The sequence below is a fragment of the Spodoptera frugiperda genome, chromosome 25 (genome assembly GCF_023101765.2).
Source record: "Spodoptera frugiperda isolate SF20-4 chromosome 25, AGI-APGP_CSIRO_Sfru_2.0, whole genome shotgun sequence".
In the NCBI taxonomy this organism is placed as follows: Eukaryota; Metazoa; Arthropoda; class Insecta; order Lepidoptera; family Noctuidae; genus Spodoptera; species Spodoptera frugiperda.
In genome coordinates, this window is record NC_064236.1 from 2,591,033 (window position 1) to 2,614,599 (window position 23,567).

A 23,567-nucleotide genomic window follows, 5' to 3' on the forward strand; every position below is an offset into this window, starting at 1 on the left:
CAGTAAACTTAAATAAATTAAAAAATATAATAGTTCATAACCGACAAACAACAAAACAGCGAACAAACGATGAACAAACATGAATTAATACCGATGGCTCAGTTCTCCTCCTGTTGGCTTTGTAGGCTCTGCGGAATATGCAAACGACTCACCACCAGGATTATAATCTGACGTCCGAGACTTACGAACAATCGAAAAGTTCAAACTGCATGCAAACAAAATGCAAAACATATTCCCGGGATCGCTGTGTTATATTTTCTTCTAGTAATATATTTTCCTATTATGTTTTTTTATGGAAAATAATGTCCAGTATGTCATTTGACAAGCTAATGATACAGTTTATAATTATTTTGCCAAAAAAGAAAAGAAAATATCTAGCTGATAATTCTTTTTTTCTTCTGATTATGAATATGTCATATATAACTCTTTGAAAAAAAGACGAATATGAGTGAAAATAAAATTGATATAGACAACAGTTAAAACCTTGAGACGTATATAGCACAGACGTATTAAGACAAACATGTCGATTTTATCATATTTTTTATGATTTAATTATTTTTTTCTACATGTAGTAAAAATATAGTCACAGTGATACTTAAAAATATTTTCAAACCTCTATCAACGAATTGACTTTTCCAGTCACTATAAGCGCCTGTTTCACCACCCGGTCATATAAATTACACACATAGATTATACAAATTGTCGCACATAGCGGCCATCAAAACATTACGAAGCAGCTCCTGAATTATATATTGTCTAGTAATGTAATCAATGGTCGTTGTCAACATGTCTCCTCGATAACAAAGGAACAGCGTGTCAGCGATATACGTAGCTACATAAAAAAGTAATAATAATTTTCTAAATATATGCAAACTCCCAAATCATTGCATCGTAATAGGTAATTTCATTTTAATCGTTCTGGGGATAAGGTTTAAATTCCTAGGAATAAACAAAGTTGGGACGGGCTGCTAGTTTAAAAAAGTAACACCGTCGAAACAAACGTCGCATTTATTTCCTTACAAATATACTTGTTCGTAATTTACTAGTCAGCACGGCTCGTTTCCGGCGACCGATCTAGTTACCAGTCAGGTGTACGAGTTGTTTCCTAGTTTCTATACATCAGGAAACTCATTTCTACGTAATGTGCACATGTTCTAACTATCTGTTTAAGCTGTATGAGTCGATTAAAACCAATCCGTACGTATCTCGTCTCACGTCTAGGTATTCGTTTGGAAATTAAATTCCAAATCTTACTCCTTTACCCGTCTTCAATCCTACATATTTGAAACTGGGTCTTGCAGTACCTAAGTATATTTGTTCAACACTTCATTACCCACTCACTGCACCAAGTTGTAAAACTTCAGACTTACGTTACAGTGTCATGTGTCAACCGTCTAATTCCTTTAATGAACGTCATGAATGATAGATTGTCGTTGATGTAGTGCTTTGTGCTCTATACTTGGAATAAAGTTGGCGACACAGGTCCGATAGACGTCCCTCGCCAACGATCAACCCCTATACCTTCTTTTAGATTTCTAAAAATGTCGGCCCGAAATAGGATTTTCTCCTGTGTCGTGGTCGTATTGAATTCACATACATACGCTCCGAAACACAAATTTTCGGAACACACAAAGAATTTTTCTGTTCGTGAATAGAAATATTTGCAAGACATTGCCCAGAAACCTAAGACTACTGCCCCAACCGTGCAGTCAAATCTTGAAAACACAATTGTATTCGACATTTCAATCGCTTCTGGCTCTGCAATGGTTGGGGACAACTCTGCATCCCATTCAGCGCCACTAATTTACTTTTAGATGCCCGATGTCAAATTAATGGCACTGCAGCGAATTTCAAGTGTTAAAGCGAACCATTGTAAATACCCACCATTAAAAAAGTCCCCCTGCCCCAAGTTTAGTATCGGATTGGTGTGAAGTTTGTTTATAATTGTTAACGACATCTGCAATGTAACATGTGGTAGCTTTTTGCGAGTGAGCGGCGTATTGCAGAAAGCGTGGATATAGTCGAAGTGACGTAGTCGCCCCCAAAGTGGTCTAGGTTCTTTGTGCGGGTCGGATTCGCGCTTGAGGGCGAGCTGAACGCAAGAATGCGGCGTGCGTGCGGGCGGTAGCGCGGTAGGAGTGCGGGGCGCGCGGCGCGCTAGGGGGATGCGTCGCGGTGGCGCGGGGCAGCGCGGATGGGCGCGTGCCGCAGTAGCGTGGAGGCGCCGCCGCGGCCGCTCGGCATAGTCGCCACAGCACGGCGTCCAGACGCCGCCCGATGCGAGCGCGGACCATCGTCGCGCAATCGGCTCCGTCGCGCCAACTGTTCCGAAAAGCCAGTTTCAACTTCCCGGTGGTGCGGTTCCCGCGTATCGTATGCTGACAGCCGTCATGTAGACGATAGTTAAGCGCGTAAATTATCGTTCTCGTTACTGCAAAGAGCGAATACAATTCCGGCAAAGTTAAATGAAGTAATTTTTCAAGATCCGAGTTTGGGTGGACAAAGCCGAGCTGCAGAAGCCGGCCGTCATTGTTGCGCTCCTGCCTTCCCTCATTACCGAAAACCTTGCTTTCTTGTGTTTTCATTTTGAATCTTACAGTTTTTCCAAGGTTGGTGACATTGTTTCGCATTTGCGAATTCGAAGAGCCGAAATTATTGTGCCAAATATCCAGCGCCAAAGTTATATAAATGGAAATGGTCTCCAAATTACCATGTTCCATGAACATTAGGTTACTGTTTGCGGTTGGAAAATCGGTACAAAGTCCCAGTGGATTTATATAGAACAGGGTGACGTGTGTGTTAATTTTTAAGTTGAGACTGAAGGGTATTAAGTAAGGCATTGGACGGGGATCGAAGCCGGTGTTGTGGCCCGATGACACACCATTTATTTAAACAATTTGTTATATTAAATATAGTTTGCGGTAGTTTTTGAAATGCCGCCAAGATTTCGGTAGAAAGCACCATCTACAAATATTAATGTCACTAAATGAGCCATTAAAGCAAAGATAGCCCCCTAACGTCACAATTTAACCTACATTTAAAAAGTCCTTTTTATTATAAAAATACATTTTCAATTGATTCTCTGGACGTTGTATACCATAATTAATTGTTGAATTAGGAAGCACAATGTGTGTCAAGCAACAATGAGTATTATCTTTATAGCAATTAAGTATTTTATAAATTGAAACATTGTGAGAAATGTGACGTACCCTTTCTCTTTGTTATTTTTAGACAAAAAAGAATTGCTTTCCAAACATTGCTTTATTCAATTAACTTTAGATTTAAATCGAACATTATAATTGTACGTCAAAATCTAGCTTCGAAATATTACCTATCGAGAATCCTACTAAATTATTTTGGATTTTTGTGATTTGACAACTTTTTTTGAAAATTCACTTGGTGTACGAAGCCTTTTCATGTAGGTAGGTACATTTTACTACTGCGAAATATTTTTTGTGACTTGTTCTTGTACTCGAAAAGGCTGTCTTCTTTTTGACATATTCTGGATAATATTTTAGACATTCTAATATGTCCACAGTAATTTTCCTTATAATTAGGTGAGCGATAGGGCAAAATAAAAGCAATCGCTGCTAAACTAGCCCATGTGTCCATGTGTAACATATACGCCATGTGTACTATATGGTTCAAGTTTACACTCTTCCAATTAGGTATGCAATTAAAGCAATTAAGGACAAAACCCACAAGTTTTCAGTTAACCCTAACCTAACCTAGCAGTCAGTGTTTATTAAATTTTGCTATGGAAGCGCGGTCTCCTAACACAAGCATACTTCGCTAAAAGAAGTCCCCTAAACACGATTACCCAATGTTTTAACAAATTACAACAATTAAGGATATTTACTACGTATGCAAGAACCTAGTTAAATTTAGTAGGTAGGTAAAACCATAATTATCAGAATTAAAGGAGAAACCCAGTGTTATTAAAATGACAATAAAATATTAACAAATTGTATTCTATTGAGAAGATATCGTGAAATCGTTTAATTCAAAAAATATTCCAAATTTAATACCAATCGTAGTAATTTAGTTACTAATCTACGTTAATTAAATTTTTTCTTCATTTATCATTTGCTAAAAAATATAAGTAGGTATTTTTTTATTATACGCTAAAACGGAAACGAAGGAATATGACGTCTGTGAGGAAACACAACCATAAAAAAATAAAACATAAAGTGGAAAAAAAAACATTTGTTAGGTAGGTACTTTATAAAGATAATCATGAAAAACTGTTCCTAGGAAAAAGTAGGTATTGTCTTTCTAATTTTTAAGATACAACTCAACTGAATTAATTATGAATAAGTATAATTTAACAAAAAATCAAGTATAACATAAAATGAGATGGTTTCAAAGAATTTCTTATAAAGCAAAGAAAAAGTTGTTTATCTTTTAACTTTTGCTATTTTTACCAAAAGATCTCCAAGAATATTCTTAGTAAGAAAAAGTATATTCTTTTCTCAAATTTAAAGGTAATAAATTATAAGTTTATAATATCAAAGGAAGTTTTTAGCAATACTTTAGTAAAAGAGAAATATTAAACAAAAATAATTTTATTAACAACTTAAACTTATTATTTATTTACGAGTCATACACTCGAGGACTTGTTACATAATGTCTTATTAAGCACCTGTTAATCTTACTAAAATAAAAATAATAGTTTCTTGTGATTTCAACACAAAAAGCAAACAACAAAAGCGATTCCTTTCATAAAACATAATTAAAAAGCACCATATAGAACCAATCTCTCTTCACATACAGGAAAATCGAAAAGCTACAAAGAAAATCTTGTGCTAAAATCAACTTGTGAACGGTTCGAGAACCGAGACCGTGATATGCTAACGCTTTAATGAAGCTTAAAGATTAAAACAGACAATGGATTTCCGAAAATGATAGGTACTTAATTCGATAAGCCGAAGTATCAAGGAGAGAAATTATGAATAACTTTCCCCTTGACAATGCACTTAGTAGAGTAGGTACCACTTGTTTGAGAACAAATAAAAACAATGAAAGAATCAAGAGATTAATATATTGACATTGTGAATTAATTCACTCCCCTTTGTTTTCTTTTCGTAAATTAGCAGTTCAAGTTATACTTTTCTTGTAACAAGCGAATGAGTTATGAGAATAGAGAACCAATTTCTAAGAGCTAGGTATTTAAATTGTCTTTGCCAAGTTCTCAATAAACACGAGTATGTAAAGCTCATAGTTACCCGCTCATTGACAGACAGACTGACGGACAATTCAATATGACATTTTAAAAGTGCTTAATATACGATTAATTGAAAAAAAAAATGCTTTGACTTTGACTTTGGGAATAGACTAGAAAAAAAATATAATATATACAACCAGTTTAAAATAGTATAACAACTATTAACTTTAAAAACAACTGTAAAAGTATCATTAATAAGTACCCAGTAATTGGATTGTCGAAATTAGCATAGCACTCGTCTGTTAAAACATTGATATTCAGCCATAACTGATAAGTCTTCAATCCGGTAACGATGTAAAAGAAAGACGATAATTGACTATTAAAATTTTATATAAACGATATCTCCACCCTGTATCTGTTCATATTTTAGCGTTAGACTGATATTTATATACTCAATTACCGATTATGATGAGATTAGGATATAATAAAATTATGTATACAGAGAACCGAAGGCGATAAGTTCTGATATATGGATCATATCAGTCAAGTTCTTAGTCAAGAGTTCAGTTCATGTAGGTATAAAATCTGTTTTTTGTGACAAGATAAAAAGGTTCAATATTAAGATATGTACTAAAAGAAAATAGACAAAACTAATAATTACCACTGTCTTATACATACAGCACAAATAAGGTGTTAGGTAATAAGTAGACGCAAATATATAAAAGTCTATTTAAAATACCAGGAGCATAAACTAAGGCGCTTATAAAACATTTATTGAAACGTTTTAAGCCATAAATAACTCGGTTTTTTCACTCGACGTAATATCAACAAGAGCGTCACCATTGAGAGACAATATCAATTTATTTTACAACGTAAAATAAAATATTGACCGAGCTACGGAGAACATGGGTTGTATTGTAAAATTAACATAAATAGCCTTGCGATATTTTATAGATTCTCTTAGGTATTTAGACGGTGTTTTTTTAGTAAAATATGACATACAGAGATAAGGAAAGATATTATAAACAAGATTTTTAAGTGTCTTCGTACAAAGTTCAATTATAGCATTAAAAAATCATAGGGAAGGTAATCTGAGCAAAGCCGGGCTTAGCCACTACTTAATAAAACTAAAAGGCACAACGAAACAGTTTTACAAAATCGACCTTATATGAATCATTTCTCTCTTAAATCCGATAATGCGGATCTTCTGTGTAAAATCGTAAAAGGATCCAAGGGTTTAATAGTCAAACTTTTTAATGGTCGTTTAAATAACTTATTATTCTTCAGACATTTCGGAAAAGCCATTAATTCGACAATGTAGTTGAATCAAGAACGTTTTTCATATAGAAATCCGTTTGGGTTGGAAAATAATAGTATAATATCCAGATTTGTTTCTGAGCAAAATTTTCTAAAAAAAATTAATGTTGAGTTTCAGATACCTGCCAACTTCCTCTAAAATAAAGGCGAGAAGTTTTATCACCTATATTATAATGTATTTCTTTGAATATAGAAGACATAAAGACGAGACTGCGTCAATGACAAAATCGTATTCAAAGTAATACAGGAATAGAAAACGTGTATTAATAGAAATAATTTATGAAAAATAAACTGTTTCCAGTCTCCAAGTGAGACATTTAGGAGAAAATGTATGGTTTCTATATATAAATGAACTTTAATTATAGATTCGGGGTACGCATCTCTGGAATATTGCAATACATTCGCACCGGTGACATTAATTAAGAAACGAGAGTTATGAGCTAGCGGTAAAACGAATTTTCAACAAAAACACACACTTTGAAATTAAAATTAACACACTCGATAAAGAACTAGGAATGCTAAAAATCTAGAAAGAGATTCGTTAAAAAACGAACCTATCACAGGCATGAGCCGTGAGCACTACGAAGTATTATTTAATTACATAAATCGCTTTGATATATGAATCAAATACCACTGAGATGCCTTCTGATATTAAAAAAGTGCTAAAATTGTGATCTTACACGTTTTCATTATGATAGAGCTAAGTTATTTGTCGTTCTGAATTTTTTTTTTTTATAAAAAAACGTTTCCCTACTCTATGATTTTCTCCTGTGTCGTGGGTGTGTTAACAGACATACAATTTTACATGCACATGACATCCAGACCCAAAACAACAATTTGTGGATCACACAAAGAGTTGCTCCGTGCGGGAATCAAACCCGCTACATGTTGCGCGGCAGCCAGTTGCCCAGCCACCGCGCCAACCGTGCAGTCAAAAATTTTATTAATATATGTTTATTTCTGTGCCTATGCTACTGAAAGAGGTTAAGGTCATGTCTGTTTTTATCCTTGTAATTATCATTGTTGAATGCTTCTGTCTTACGACCTTGAACTTGCCGTGACTTCTGATATAAAACCATGAACACCCTTCTTGCTCCTCTTCGTATAATAAGTAAGGTTAGGTTGTTTCTCGGTTATAGGGGATTAAAATAAAGATTTAATTAATATTTAATACTTAAAAGCATAAGATTTTCTTGTCTCTGCAATTTTTTTACATTTTTTCACCTGTTTACATCCTTTTGATAAAATTAAAATATAGTAATTGACTACAAAGCAGAAGTACCTTAGCATAACTATTATATATATAGAGTTGTGCTAGCTTGTTAAAATGTTCATTAGAGCAATGAACATTTTAACAAGCTTTTATTAAACAAAGATTTAAACAGCTTGGTAACTTCTTTCTACTTAGTGATCACAAAAGAATCGGAACGCTGCGCCTTTTTTTGTAGAAACAATCGCTTTTCTCGGGCACCCAACCGTTTTTCACTTTTCTAATGGCTTGATGAGCATCGGCTCTCTAGACACATTTGTTTTTTTTTTTCTTGTTGCATTTTCCATCCACCGTGTGATTGTAAATTACGGTCCCAGTATTCGCTGGCTGTTTCATTTCATTGCTCTCAGATTGGTCTCGAACTTTGTCACGGTGCTTAAATAAAGGGCTCGAAACAATAAGCCACTGGCCACAATTAATAGAATGACACTGTCTTCAGACTCAAACTAGAACAATGAATGTAGTTATTGCTACTCCAATGCTTCAACTTTAGGTGAAGTCCCGCTGGGGTGCTGTCATTTGATTTCCTCCGTAAACTGGTGGGTCTCGAGCGAGTTTCTATTATAAATGTGATAGCTATTCTCACAAGCCAATGTCTATTTAACGGAAGGGTGCACTCGAAAGCTGCGGGTGACGCGGCATATTCGTTACCAGCTGGATATAGCTGGAGCCGGCGCAGCTCATCCCCCTGGCCCCGACGCCCAGCTCGCAGTAACAATAAATTTGCTGCTCTCATTCACGCTTCTTAGATCCTATTTTACAAAATTTCTCAACTTTGAAATTGTAACGTAAAATATTCGTCGCATAAATCAATTTAAAAACATTTCTGTTGCTGGGTTGTGACGGTTGCCGTTCAATGTGGGCCTGTAAAACAAAGTTCGGATTCTAAGCCCTTCAAATAATCATCCAACAAGGTCGCACCGTGAAAATTATCTCCCGACATCTGTAGATGATAATTCTCAACTCTTAAAATGTATTTTGCGCGACGAAAACAAATGTGACTTTGATAAACGACTGGACATTACTCCTGATACTCCGATTCCAATGGCGTAGCTGGATAATGCATTTTCTGTCACAATGATGCAAAGTCTACAAAGGAAAAGAAAGAACTACGCTCCGTTGCATAATACTTTAAAATTACTTTAAATTAAGATGTACATTCGCCTCGCACCATTTTAACGGTGATTCGGAAAATAAACAAAGAGCTGCGCTAACGCTTAGAAATTACTCAACTTCTCTTATTATGTTTGCTGCAGAATTTAAAAAATTCCAACAACCTCCTCCACTACCGTACCCAAGTGAATGTTAATTACTTATTACATACCAATACACACAAACAAACTGTGACTTTCAATGGCTGGGGATTTTTCCATATTTTTCAATCATAAAAACCATTTCCACGCATAGCTTGTTTCCAACAAGCCTTAAGCATGCCGACTGCTGGTAAATGCTATAACGCGCCACGCCGCTCGTAAAGTAACATTTGTACAATTTAAGCGGAGAAATCATTTCAATAATTGCTTCTTTAGAAAGTGAATATTCATTTATATTAAAGTTCTAGTTCAGCTTAAATATTTTCTCATTAGTTTCCAGGCCACCCGTGGAGAGTTTCTTTAGAAAATATTCCAATAAAGTTATATGTATATTTCTTTTGAAAAATCCACCACGTCGTTTATACCCGCAGGGCAGTCTGTAGCAGAACTCTTGCACTGTTTGAAAGGAGCGAGAAGTAAGTACTTCTCAAAACTTTCTAGTAATTAATTCTTTGGCTACAAAGAGATGCAGTTAAATTTTAAATAGCTACTGAAAATCAAACTTTGTGTATATCAAACGAAGGTACTTATGAGAACTTACAAGACATTTCATCACTTGTCAATTGACGATGTTGTATTAATTGTACAATCTCTATTATTGACCCCAACATTCAATACCAAGTGTATCAAATCAAGGATAGCTAGTTTTACAGAATCGTATCTGTACGAAGCAGGTTGATTCTTTTAATTTTCCCCGTAGAACGTCCGATCTTCAAACAGATGTGTTCAATGTCTTTGAGAATTCTTTTCGATTGGATTTAGGTAACTAGCTTTTTTCCCTTGAGTTGGAAACGTGTAACGAATTCTGAGAATCGACTAACGAGCTGTTGAATTTATAATAATTTCCAATAGCTTCTATAATATCACCGTAGTCCAGTACTGTTGGACTTGCAGTTAAATCACTCGATGACGGACATTACAGAAGGCAATTCTTGAAAAAGCCGTCATTTAAGTTGATTGCCTATGTGATTGTATGGAATTGCGCTCCTTCATTCAAGCTACGAACAAACTTTTGTTCGACCAAAATCAATAATGTAACTAAGCCGTAAAATTGAGTTTACCGCGTCCTTGAAACGTACATTTTAAATAGGGACCCGTACAATTTACATTCTCATCTTACTTGCGGAAACCACGGCAAAATAAAATTATGCTTGCTCAAGAACTTTGTATTTATTTTTCGATGTGAGATTTATGCTTTTTGAAGGCTTTTTGGAACAGTTTTATTAATTCATTTAATTTCAATTACAATTGGTAGACCTTATCAATTATTTTGTAGTCCAACCCATCATTATACTATGTCATACTATTGATAGTTCCATACCGAGACGTATTCTTAATTATTGCATGTATACATTACATTGTTTACCCATGTGTGTGTAATGTATGGGCTATTAGGCGTTTAGTTGTGTTATGAGTGCCGTTAATTGGTTGGCATGTAAACAGTACATACGCATATCTCGGTAATAGCTAGAGTGTAATAGGGTGGGGTAAGCTGAATCAAGATCTAGGTAAACGTTATTTAGGTGCAAAGTTCATTGGCCTAAAAATGTAATGAAAATGTGATCACTTACTTGGTAATTGAATTGAAAAATCTCTGTGGTATCGATTTGGAATTGGGATTAATGGATGAATGTGGATACATGGATATCCATTAAGGGTTGTGGTGAATGCGACGTGCAAGTGCTCCCCTGAGCTGGTGGTTTCGTTGCCCAGCTGACTATTGAACTGGAAACGGTTACAATCTGCCGCCGCATCGAACCTACAATTACCGCAATCTCTTGTTTCAACCACAAATCGCCTTTATGATCTATGTCGTAGAGCTGTCTTTACTTTTTACATCTATTCACATTTTAATTCACGTACTGCCGTACTCAAAGACATTTAATGATTACTCAAACAATTCCTTAGTAAAGATTTTGTTCTGAAAACAATAGCTAAGGTCTGGGTTAAGTAACCATTAAATGACTCTGAGTATACCGGTTAATTAGGTTAACCTATCGTAGCGTAATGAAAATCCGACCTTATATGTTAAATATCATAACACATATTTATGTAAATAATAGAACCATGTCTATTATTGTATAGCATTTATTGTAAAGGTTACATCACACGATTTTGACCGGTAACTCCTACACTGGGGTAATTTAATAACATTTCTTATGTCGTATAAAAAATATTTTGTCCTATTTATACTTACCAATGAAGCTATCAACCGAAAAAAGTTCAATTAAAAATATATACAATAAAATGTGGTAAAAATGCTTATTTATCAAAAATAGTAAGATATATTCGTAACTAAGAAAAATCAATCCGTAATATTTCCCCCGACAAGCAATACTCAGCTTTATAAATAAAGCTTCAGAATTTAAAGTTCAGTTTTACCATTTTTAACGGTTGAAAAGTTTGGGCCAATAAAATATTAAATTTTCCATTGAATTTTATTATGAAAGCCGAGTGTTAAGTCTACGCAACAAACTTACACGATGAAAATAAAATGATACAACATTTCAATGAGAGGTAAAATTTACCAAAGCGATTAACAATTTTCCCGGACAGCGAAAAGCGGTTTATTTCAATTTCATTGATGAAATTTCATTTTATATATTTAATTCCAATTTTCCTTTCATTATTTTGATAAATGAGTAAATCATTGTTTTCAATGTAGGTAATCAATCTTAATTATTATTACCTATATTTTACTTTTCAATATAACATGTAAACAGTTTAACGTTCTAAAAAATATGAGATTTGAAATCCGTAATATCGGTATAAAAATTTGAGTTAAATTACATTAATAAATCTAAATAATAAAACTTAAAAAAAAGCAAACCGCTTTCAAAACTTGAAGTGGGTACCCCAATTGTTTTACGTCAGGTAATATACCTAAAATATTCTCCTAAATCTGACACTGAAAACCGCATCAAAATCCATGTAGCCATATGCGAGATAAACGCGCACAAACTTACAAACATACATACAGGTCAAACTGAGAACCAGCTTATTTGAAGTCGGTTAATAAAGCACATTGCTGACCACAACCACTATCATGGTACAGCTGAGATGAAAGAATAGTGAGCACTGCTAAACGATGAAAGCACGTTCCTAGATTTTCCAGTGCGGCTTCCAACGCATGGTATGTGAGAAATGAGAAAATCGAGACCTGATCTCGAATAATACAAATCTATTAGGCTTGTTGGCGGATAGTCTCGCGGCTATTTTGATTAAAAACCTTTATATTATTGCCGGTTTATTGTTGTACAATTCTCGTGATAGTATTAACAGTCTAGGAAGTGTGATTGCGGAGAGCAATAAATTAACTATATAATATCCCTTTTTGTGGTGATAAAATCCTCCAGTGACTTCTCACACCTCGGGCGAGATGAGAGGGAGTTTCAAACTCTTACTGGCTAAAAACCACCCCGTTCCTACTCCAGCTTTTCGGAGCCAAGTCGCTTTTAGCGCTTCATTTTTTTCGCTAGGTAGCCCACAGCTTCGGATCAGGCATCAGTCCTCCTGGGCCCCATCTGTGGTAGTCTCATGGCTCTTTCCGGTCAAGCAGTCTTGTTTGCTATCCACAGACCTGGGGCCTTAGTCTGCTATTACAATTGTGTCAGAATGGTCGATCATTGATCAGTGCAAGAGGGACGGAGCTATGTAGGTTGTATGCTTCGTCCCTCTTGCACTGATCAATGATCGACCATTCTGACACAATTGTAATTGCAGACTAAGGCCCCTGCACGCTATAATATACCTACAACAGGAAAACTTGAATACAAACATATTTTATAACAATTATACAATAAAATTCACAATACCACAATAAATCTTTTCAAACATAATCACACTATAATTTGGTACCGTACTGCAACAGATTACACAATAAAAATCTTTGAGTGTGTGCTACATTTTTATGCGATCTCCAGCTTGATGTATTGGATTGCTGCCGTTTTAGACTTTCGACGCTATGATATATTCGCGTTAAGCAAAATTTTCCAGTTGAGCGAGCTGTGTTTTTGACCCAGATGTGCATAGCTGTATAGGGCATAATATATGTGGCTTGGATATCGCAATTTCGAACAGACCGGTCAAAGTTCGGAACGCTAAGAAAAGCACTTGAATGAAAGAGCTCTCGCTTATTGTCTCTTCGAGTTGTTGACTATCGACGCGGTTAAACGGCCCCCTTAAGTTCCATGGCGAAAGTGTCCTTAGGATGGTGCCACGGCATTTTGTATCTTATAGCCGCAGCGGTGGCTGCTATAGTGAAATAATTACGTTAATTCATGAATATCATTAAGCAAACTGAAGTTTTGTTTCGTGTGAAAAATAATACGTTTTTATGTTTTATCGTGGTGATTAAACTTTTAGATTGAACTTCATTCTTATAAATATCTTCTTGTAAGTACAAATACGTGAAGATTTTAAAGCTATTTCATAACGTCAGACATGTATTTCTGCTACAAATTGTCAGAGAGAGTACTCAAGCACGAAATAACACAGACACAATCTTTCGCTCATGAATCCACACAAGTCGACCACACGTCGCGAAATAATTTTACATTTCGGTATAAAATTTTAAATCGAAACATTCATTCGAAAAGCGTTGATAGTGCAAAATGATTTTCGCAACAGTGAACATACAAACAGGCATTGTGACTATCGTACATTATGTAATGGTACCATCAGCTATAATACTGGCTTGGAATAAAATGATCATAATTTTAAATTTAATAACGTTGCAGCTTAGAGTGGCGTTCTACGGCTAACGATTAAAAAGAGATCGTCATGTCGCAATTTTATGAGATAGCACTACATAGCAAGATAGTGTTTAATCGTTACTTAGTGTGTTCCAATAAATACACTCAAATAATGAATAATATAATGTCATAATGGATTCAAAAACTATATAATATTTTAATTATTAGAAGTGAGATAAATTAATATTTTGTTTTAATGATGATCGATTTTTTATTAATTTATTACTAAGGAAAAGCTTATTCAATAGCTCAGACAATCGAAAAATTTTCCTTATAATATTTTTAGTAGTTTATTAGTAAATATCTCTCCTCTCAATGTATTTTACGACAATTTTCTTCTTAGGTTTTATGCATAAAAAGCGAAGTTAAAACCGTTCCCTTATAAACCGAGGATCTATGTGTACATAGAAAACTTTCAAGTGCTTCAGCAACTTGCTAGAACTTCCAAATAACCGAATGCTTAGCACTTGGATCTGTCGATTATATAAAAAGAAACTGTTAGCGAACGGCAGAAGATTTATTTTGCAACAAAAATAGTTCATCTGAATCGTTCTCTTGATGCTAGACAAAACGGGATTGCTTGTATTAATCTGTGAATTTGTTTTATATACAATATTATATCTTTGTATATTTATGAAGCAAAGTACCTAAGCGACAAATGTACGAAACTTTTGTTATGAGAAAGATCTTTTATTATATTTGGAGATATAGAACTTTGTTCTACGAGTGTTGGATAAAACTTGTGCTTTTTGCATTTGTGTGTGTGTTCAGTAGTTTTATATAACAACGTGAAATAAAAATTCCCACCATTAGGCGTCAAAGTACTCGTCCGCATCACTGTCACAGCTAAACGTTCCCAGAAGACTGGCCGCATTGCTACGTTGAATGGCAGTGCTTATCTTCTGACTGAAGAAATAGCCAGCCTTCTGGTCACGTGTAAAACATTACGTAACGAAAATTTACAAAATGTTGTGTTTATTATACTAGATTCTATCAGCGGCTTCAGCCGCCACATAAATAAGTTTTCTATGTGTTATTCCAAACCATGATCTACGCTTGTTCCAAATTTCATCTCGATCCTTTCAGCCGTTTTGACGTAATTAAGTAACAAACAAAAATGACAAATTAAAAAAAAACTTCTTCGTATGACGTAATCGTAAAAGAAATTTTACTCAATTAGGTACTTACATAAGTACATGTGTATTTTCCCAAAGGAATAATGAGTCCCACAAAATGGAAGTTGTCTCGAAATTAAACAAAAATATTCGGTACCGAAAAATTTTGATAATATACGGTAGTGTATTCGGTGAAGTTCTATATTATTTCCTCATCTTCTAACAAAGTAATAATATTATGTTATATAAAATAATTGAGGAAACGAGTAACTGTAGATACCTTATTATAGAAAGATAATGTTATGTTATCCCAACTTCTACATCTGTTCTGATATATAAAACTGAAGAGTTTGTTTAAACGCGCTAATCCGATACGAACTTCAAACCTTCAAGAAAAGAGCGTATTCCTTCTAAAAAGAACGCCAACGCAACTGTGACTCCTCGAGTGTTACGGGTGTCCATAGACGGTGCTGATGGCTTACCACCACGTAACATCTGCTCGTTTGGCTCCTATTCCATAAAAAATATAAACATCACCGAAACTTCTGGTCCCATTTGATAAATGACTTTTGTGTTAGATAATGCATTTATGATCACGCTATGATTGACAGGAGCCGGGTAAAATCACATAACAGTAGCTAGTACGTGTATAATACCTTTTTGAAATGTATAAAACTTTATTAAGAATCTTCGGTTTTTCAAAAGTAGTTGACCCAAACAAACAAATAAACGGAGCAACTTAAATAAAACCGTTTAAAAATGTAAGCCTAGTGCTACACAGCGACAGTAGTGCAGGCTATTGTACCGCGTCTAGTCTGTACTCGGCTTTAAGAGGTATGAAATTGTACTTTTCAACTCACAACTTTTGAATCTCTGCGAGTTCTTGTTAATGTAGTGCGCTTACATGAAACTCCTGAAACTTCTTACAAAATTCCGTTGAATGGAAAATCTTAGTGTAAGCCTCGAATTAGCGTGAAAAGGCTGAAAGTGCTATAGTTTCGGAATTTAAGTACTTCTTGTTTTTTATTTTGTTATGAGTTTGTTCTATAGTTAAATAGACAATATTACTGAAATAATAATTTGTTTGTATAAGTCACAATCACTTACACACCAATAAACAGTGCCACAATTACTTAAATAAGACTAATATTTTAAATGCGAAAGTTTGTAAGTTTTTGTACATGTTTGTTATTTTGTACATAAATGAAATTTGGAACGGGGATATATTGTGGTCCGGAATAAAATATAAACTACTTTCTATCCTACGACAACGTGAGAGAAGCCCCGGGTCGAAGCTAGTATTCAATAGTTTTCAATTACCACAAAAATATATAAAGGCATTCTAGAAATCTGTGAGAGAATTTACTCTGCCAACGGTCCTCCGTCGCAGCGGCGTATAAACAACGATTGTGTCCTAGCAAACACTTCGATTGGTTTCCGCTATCTGCAGCTAATCAATTAAACCTCAGAGACCCAGTAAACCAATTCTTTACTTTATATAACTTTCATGCAATTGAACTATCTAACAATGAATAAATATCTTTGTTCTGAGTGTTTAGTTATTCTTTCTATATCTACGAGTATGTACATACATTAAATAACAAATAAACGTTAATTGATAAAACGTTTGCTAAAACCCAAAAGAATTCGTTATTATCTGATTATACTTCCTAGTATATAGACCACAGACTTTTTGACTGCGTGGCCGACAGGTTGCTTAATTGTTACCCATATATTATACATAATTATAAGAACTAGGTAATTTAGGTATATCACATTACTGAAAGCAACAAAGAATTTGAATTTGAATTTGACCACTGACAGCTTTGGGCTATTAGGCACTTAAGTTGACGTTTCGAAGTACCTAAGTATTTATGGTTTAACTGGAATAAGTGATTTGACTTTGACTTTAACAATGAGGTAGGGAAAACCGATTCCTATATACGGTACCTTTTTAGCTCCACATACATGCAACTGATCACACAGGCGCAACGTTTAAGAATTCCCTCCACCTGCCCGCTTGTAATATTCAGAGTACGCCACTTTTCATTCTGTGAAAATGTATGGTTCTCGTGGGATGCTCTTACATGTCTAGCTGCTAATTTCTACTGTCCAACTAATATGATAAAGAAGCTCTCGGATTCCGGGAGTGAGGCTGCAGCTTGCAAGCATGACGTTAGTCTATCTTACTTATAATATTAAAAGGCTGAAGAGTTTGTTTGTTAAACTACTGATTCGATTAAATTATGCTTTTCGCGTTATATCTTATACTAGCTATCCGCCCCAGCTTTGCATGGATGCAATGGTAGTATATTATGCAAGTTTTATACATAAACCTTCCTCTTGAATAACTATATCTCTTAAAAAAATCTCATTTAAATCCGTTGTGTAGTTTTAAAGATTTAAGCATACAAAGGGACATTGAGACAGACATAGAGACTGTATGTCGTGATAATTGATTTATCGAGAAAGGCTTTAAACTATAAAATATTACGCAACGATCAATAGGAGCAGGTGAAACCGCGCGGAAGTAGTTAGTTGAATACAAAATTAGGTGTAAAATTAGCCACAACTGAACACGTGGTCATAAGCTGACAGTGTCAATATGTAGTTGCGTGTGGTCACCACTGAATTTTTACGATTGTTTCACTCGAAACTGTAGTTTTGTGGTAACAAATGTGGTGTCTGTCAACACTGAGTTTGTGGTGAAAGGAGAAAAGGAACGCTTTATATAAAAAATATAATATAAAAGCAATTTAGGGTGTTAACTTTTCCTATATCTTATCTCACTGAATAACAGTGTCTTAATCTCACATTGCGAAGTGTAAAAACATAAAATACCTATCTATAAATACACATTAAGAATAATGTATTGGTCTCCAATTATTATTTTGTAAAACGAATATTTCTCCTGTACTTTATTCGTCCAAATTATCTTGTAAGAGGTACTTATGTAAATTACCTATTCAACCCCCAATTTTTTAATTAACATAATAAGCAAAATGTGCAGTTTACCGTATAATAAGATGAATTCGGAACTGTCAACAGCATTTGAACAAGATGACCACAACTAAACAAAAACAGGGAGTCTTTGTAAGCACCACTTCTATCGCTCTCGTGTTTTCAACATCCGGGTCTCAGGGATGGCAAACTCTTCGCCAAAATTTCAAGTATGGAAGAGCCATGTTTTAGCACGTATGGGCCGGCTCGACCTGAGTGATACCACGCTTTCACAGAAAAGCAGCGTGAAACAACGCTTGCATTATGTTTCGGCATATGAGTGAGGTTAGCAGAGGCCCAACTCTCCCCTCCCGAATATCCCTAGTAAATGAATGACAAAAGCACGGACCAAAATTCCGTGGAGAAGTAATAATAATTAAAAAAAAATCTCCCCAACCAACCCAAAAGGCCCTCCGGTGTTTTAGATGTCCAGGGCGGTACCAATTGCTTACCATCAGGTAATCCTTCTGTTCGTTTGCGAGCTTATCCCATAAAAAAAAACAATTTTGCACGTTTTTGGGCAAACCATGTTGTTACTTCCCCTGTTAAATTTTATTATACGCTGAGAGTGAGCCATCCTGCCATATGTGCCAATTAAAGTAATTTATGATCAAACCAACGCGCCGCGCCATGGGTCTCGATTTCAATGATTTCAGCAATCAAAAGTTTGTTATTAAAATTGATTTTTCTTTTGATATTTTTGATCTTTATTTGGAAGTTGCAAAACATTTAGTAGGTAACAACGATAGGGCTTTTTTGAACCCCTACCCTTTAGTGCATATACTTAGCCTTCCGTAGACTAAATTGTGTCATTGTATTTTAGTTATTAATATAATATGACAACTTAAATCCATGATGCCATATTCCCCTTTTAATTTATCCACACATATTATACACACAACTTTGTATACAATTTTGACTAACCAAAACTAAAACTAAACAATAGCTGAAAATTGGTCATTTAATTAAGCCTAGGTATTCGTGAGCCATAGCTGGAAAGATAGACAATGAATGAAAGGAAGTAACGCCTGTAGTGCACGCGTTGACCGCACGAATAGCCATTAGTTTACACCGGGTGCACCGCGGCGGAGGCGGCAAAATTAACGGGTTCGCTACGTAATACCTACCGATTATTTATTGTTCAATTTCTTTGTAATTCTATGTTTTAAGTCTTGTTATGGTCGTGTAGTACTACGAATGTTATGACCCATTATTACCAACTATTAAAACAGGCAATTATTTATTTAAAAATCCATATTGTTACCTTCATGTTAACTATTGAACCATCTATCTGAAAAAAATATACAAAATACAGTGAAAAGTCAATACCAGCATTGGATAGCCAAATATTCGCGACATTGTAATCCTGACTTTCGCATCGGTAAGCCAATGAAATCATCGGTTGGTTGACAAATCAATTAGCAATCCGTACCTGTGTGTACGCCACCAGGTATACGGCTACCCAAATACATTCTGTGTGCCTGGTTGAATGAGAATGTTGAATTATAAGTCACCTACTGTTGAGGTATTATTTTTTGGTGGTGAGGGTGCTTGGAGTATCACTTATAAAAGAAAGGCTTTCATTGCATAACACGTAACGTAATACCACGCCTGTTTGTCATCGAAGACTTTGATGTGGTGAATTTAAAATTATATACGTCCCTAAAGCCACCCCCTAAACATAAATTAAAAACAAAACCCGATTTCTATAAAAGACAAAAATCTCTCGAACAAAGTAAATCGCTCGCAGATAAACAATGTTCCTATCAAGAAATGATATCACGGGCGTGTAAAGCGAACGCCTCGTAAGTATAGCGGGTTGTTCCCGGTCACGTTTTGAGGAATTTTTCAACAGTATCGAACTGCTGTGAACTAAAGCGATTGGTGCTCAGCTGCGCTTCGTGTACACTGGTAACATTCGTTTAAGAAGAAAATTACTTTAGCGCGAACACACAACACAACTAGGATCACTCAGCTGAGTACCTTCCAACTTTCAAGTAACCGCTTCAATTAGTAAAATACCCAAGTCTCACCATTGAGGACTATATTGGCATTTAATCATCCACCTCTCTCATTCCTAAGAACCACCGAAGCAATTAAACGCAAATAACGTAATTGTGAAACGGTCGCGTTGCTTCAAGACCCTTAGCCAATCAACCTCCGTTGTTAAGAAACAGGTCAACCACAAGACCACGACTACTAAAGCAACCCAATTAAATTTGCCACAAATAATGATAAACAAATATTTTCGAATGAAGTTTTCAAAGTAACGAACCGACTGCTATTCACTTGGTTTTCGTAAAGTTCAATGGATGAATGGTGTCAACAAATTGTGGGCGTAAATAATAGAATGTCGTGAGTAACCGATACCTTCACTGACTTCTACTCTTTCATGGGTTTATGGCATTTCTATAGCACTAAACATTCAAAACTAAACATTCCATGTATTATTTTATTTACCATCTAACTCAGAATCATTTGATGGTAACTTAATCTAGTCAGACAAAATCGTTACTAAATAATAATTTAAGTGTTCATATTAATTCAAATGTATCTGAGTGCGGTTGTTAGTTCCACTTATAAAAGTAAACACTCACTTTTTTTTCATTAAACTTTCAATAACAAATAGCAATTTACTTCGCTATCTGTAATCATAATGATAGTATCAACCGCCACACACCTCTAACTGCCAATATTAATAAATACGAGTACATCAGTACATAGACAGAACAATACATAGCCCGGAGCTAATCACTTTAACAAATTATTCCTTGCTCCATAGAATCAACTGTTAAGTGGAAAATTTAATGTTTAACAAGTACCTACGAACGTATTGTTTCTTGACATACATAGGTTCCAACATCAAAAGACTAGTTAATAATACAAAAGCTAATAATACTTAGACTTTAAAAGCAATATATCGGAAATTGAAACCAGGAAAACTGCAATAATTTGATTCGATATCACAATATTTAACTTTTCTTCTAATAATTTTATAGTCGAGCTCGTTTCATAACAAGAGTTCCAATGATTGAAAGTTAATAAATAACGACAACAACAATAACTAATAATTTGATTAATCCTACTGATATTATAAATGTGTATGTTTCTTACTATTTTACACAATTACCAACAAACAAAGCTAAATGAAAAAGCTACTTTATCTAGCTTTATTCCGAGAATGAATTAAGGTTATATAACTTACTTTACTGTTCGAGTGATTCTCGAACAGTTTCAAGCTACGCGAGAGCCTATAAACGCACACTAACGACGTACTCTCGTCACAATAGAACAGGTTGCTTCATATGTATTCGCGTTAATGTAACATATCAACCAATTCGCCTCACGCGGTATTTGTCGATAATTAACACTGTTCATCATAATGTCAATTAGTATGTTAAAACACTTCATAGTATAATTTACATATCAATTTGTTAAGCAAACGTTTCATTAGTCGTGAAACTGCTAATAAAATTCAGTTTAAATTAACTTTAAAGCTAATTAAAATCAATAATAAGTATAGAAAAGAATAAACAAATTATAACAATACATCGTTAATATTTATAACCATTCCGTAAATTTAAAAAACCTGCCTAGCTTGGAGATTTTAAAAAATCCTATTTGCTGCCTACTTCTAATATCAAAGTATATAAGTATTCAATGACAAACATTAACTGTCGTTATATAAACGATTTTTAGCTCGAACTATTATTTATTATAAAATTAATAAACTTATTATTTACAGCATAAACTACTTTTAACAAAGCTTAAACTGCAACAGTCAACCACTTTTGGCTGTTAATAAAAATAAAAATCATATTTAATTTGACTTATTGGCTTTTTCTTCTACCGAAGACATAATTGCTATCCTAAACTCTCGATACAAGTGCATTCTTGATTAAGTAGTACTTATTCTAAAGTGGGCAATCGAACCGTTTATCCGGCCGTCCGGCGCGCGCCCGGCCGACACAAATAGATATAAACGGACAATACTAGCAGACTGCATTGTGCCTTCCGCACAGCGGTCGCATGTGTCATCGAATTTGTTATTTATGAAACTATCGAAGCCGTGAAGGCTGTTCTGCGTTCACTATAAAGGACATGCCACGAAGTAATGGCTCGGCCACGGCACGTTTTGGCTTTGCAAAAGCCAACGGCGCGCTGTAAGCACACGGTCATTTTTTGTATTCATGTTATGAAAGAGTATATCGTACGACATACGAACTAATCTTCTAAATGATAAGTTTATAGTTGAATTGGAGCGGTGGCGTAACAGTGTGCCGTAACCTTTCCACGTTTCACACCGCAACACATTTTCCTTAATTTATTTTCTACAGCCAGTAATCTCTGTTCTTAACAATATTAAGAGAACACAAAGAAATACCAAATCACGTAATAAAAGCCATCACCGCGTCAAAAACAATTGTTCTTGTTACGTCACGCTCTGCGCTCCTCGAAGATCTTTAAGATTACGTCACACGAACGATTATATTTTCTGGAGCACACCATTAAACCGAATAACGGCAACTTAGAGCTTCGTGACGTAATATTGTAGTACAACAAGAGCCGTATTGGCGCTGTGAAACCCGCAAACCCGGCGGAATAAAATAATAATTCAACAACCTCCATTAAAACGCGTATACTTTAATGTACCTACTTCCTATCCGATGGTGTATCCGCACACTTCTCAGAGAAACCCTCGGCGCTGGCGACGAGCCAAGAGCTGCGGGATCTTAGGGCACCCGCCCAGCGTGTAGCGCCTTGAAATAATGTCTGATATATTACTAGTGACGCTTACAATTTAAAAATACTTATAAAATCGGAAACCGAACTCTATCAATAATTCTGTTTATACCCATCTGGCTGATTTGATTATTTCATCTTAGAAATTCCGTGCCGTAAAATCTCAATAAAATTCGATTCAAAGGCATTCTAAAATATTTTTATCATTCATCGAATAGAAACGTAACATGAAAAGATATTTCAGAGCAAAGGAGCCGATATTATTTGCAAGTGTTTTCCTTTAGTTGCGTCCCTGAAGCAAATTCTTCTTTCATAGAAAAGACCTACGACATTCCCCGTCTAAGCTGTTTGTGGGATTTAATAGTAAAGTCCGCCTCACCATCGCCGGGGCCGCGCGGGGCGTACGGAGACATTTTGCTGAACAAGAAACAAAATACAATATTTATGTCATGAATACTAGCGACTTATTTAGGAATGTATTTTCTCACTTTTATATAAAACAACACACATTTTGGAGATATAATTCAAGTAAATTAAGTGGGAAAAAATACGTAAACGCGAAAGAACATCAAAGAAAACTAATCCGCTAGTGAGTAAGAGTGTAAAGCTCAAAGCTGGGGTCGAGAGCTCACCGCCTTGTAACAAGGGACAATGGTAATTGTGTATGGGAAATAAAGGAAGCCAAGTAAACAAAAAAAATCTACAAATTATTAAAGATATAATAATATGGATAAATAAAATATTTCAGCAGTGTCGTAAGCATTCTAATAATAGGTTATATTAATTGCTATTAAAATGTCTAGGAGTCCTAGTAAAACTAAATATGCCATAGTCTGTCTATCATCTTTTATGGTTTAATAATTTGTATAAAATTCAAGTATCAACTATATG

The 23,567-nt window shown here is 35.0% G+C and overlaps 1 protein-coding gene across 12 annotated transcripts in view; it reads left to right on the top strand.

Annotated features, from left to right (window-relative positions):
- The window catches only part of LOC118262972 (potassium voltage-gated channel protein Shaker), a 347,989-nt gene that overhangs the window by 206,479 nt on the left and 117,943 nt on the right, over positions 1 to 23,567 (top strand). Inside the window, exon 1 of one of the 12 annotated variants that reach the window (XM_035574739.2) lies at positions 2,199 to 2,355. The exons of 10 other annotated variants lie outside the window; for them this stretch is intronic. The gene's annotated coding sequence lies outside the window, so the exon portion shown is untranslated. Of the gene's footprint in view, positions 1 to 2,198; positions 2,374 to 23,567 lie in introns of those variants that run through there. One more of the 12 variants, XM_035574755.2, reaches the window with a different exon arrangement.